The following is a 706-nucleotide window of genomic DNA, read 5'->3' on the forward strand; positions in this document are numbered from 1 at the left end:
TGGTGGTCTTATTGGCTAAATATAAAGAATATGTAACAAAAAAGTTGGAAGCTTCATTTTCTCTTTTTTCTGTTCTCTCCCTCTTATTTGTAGCAAGGTTCTCACTATGAAGTGCCAAATGATCTGGACCTTTCAAGCCTTATCTCAGTGACAGAACTGATGGGATTAGGGACATGTGCTCCCATGGCTGGCTTTTAGGAAGTTCACAATATAGCAATACCAATACACATAAAGAAACTTTTGTGAGTCATGTATATTCACTTCTTCAATTGCCAAAATTAAATTCATATGTCAAAACATCAAATTACTTTCATTACAATATATGCAGTTCAACTGGCAACACTAGCACCTCCATACATCAAATGCAAACTAAAGCTCTATTTCAAAATCCAACATCTAAAGCAGTGTTGGAAATACAAGAAGATACACAATAAATCTTAAGGGGTGAGATCTTTAACACTGGCAATGAGCAGTGATAGCTGAATTTTTAACTGTTCTGTGGTTGGCAAGGAGTCTTGTTGGACACACTTTAAGACTGCCAATGGGGTCTGTGAGGAGACGTCCCCAGATGCTTCTGGGTAGATTGCTGTTTAGTACAGCCAGTCTATAGACTGGCACTTTCTGGTTGTTGGCAATTTACAACGCTGCAGTGTATCTTTGTAAGTAGTGTCTTTGTGTTGAGTGTTGTTTGTCATTTGGGGTTTAT

Source organism: Dipodomys merriami, unplaced genomic scaffold (genome assembly GCF_024711535.1).
Source record: "Dipodomys merriami isolate MVZ:Mamm:240054 unplaced genomic scaffold, mDipMer1.0.p SCAF_391, whole genome shotgun sequence".
NCBI lineage: Eukaryota > Metazoa > Chordata > Mammalia > Rodentia > Heteromyidae > Dipodomys > Dipodomys merriami.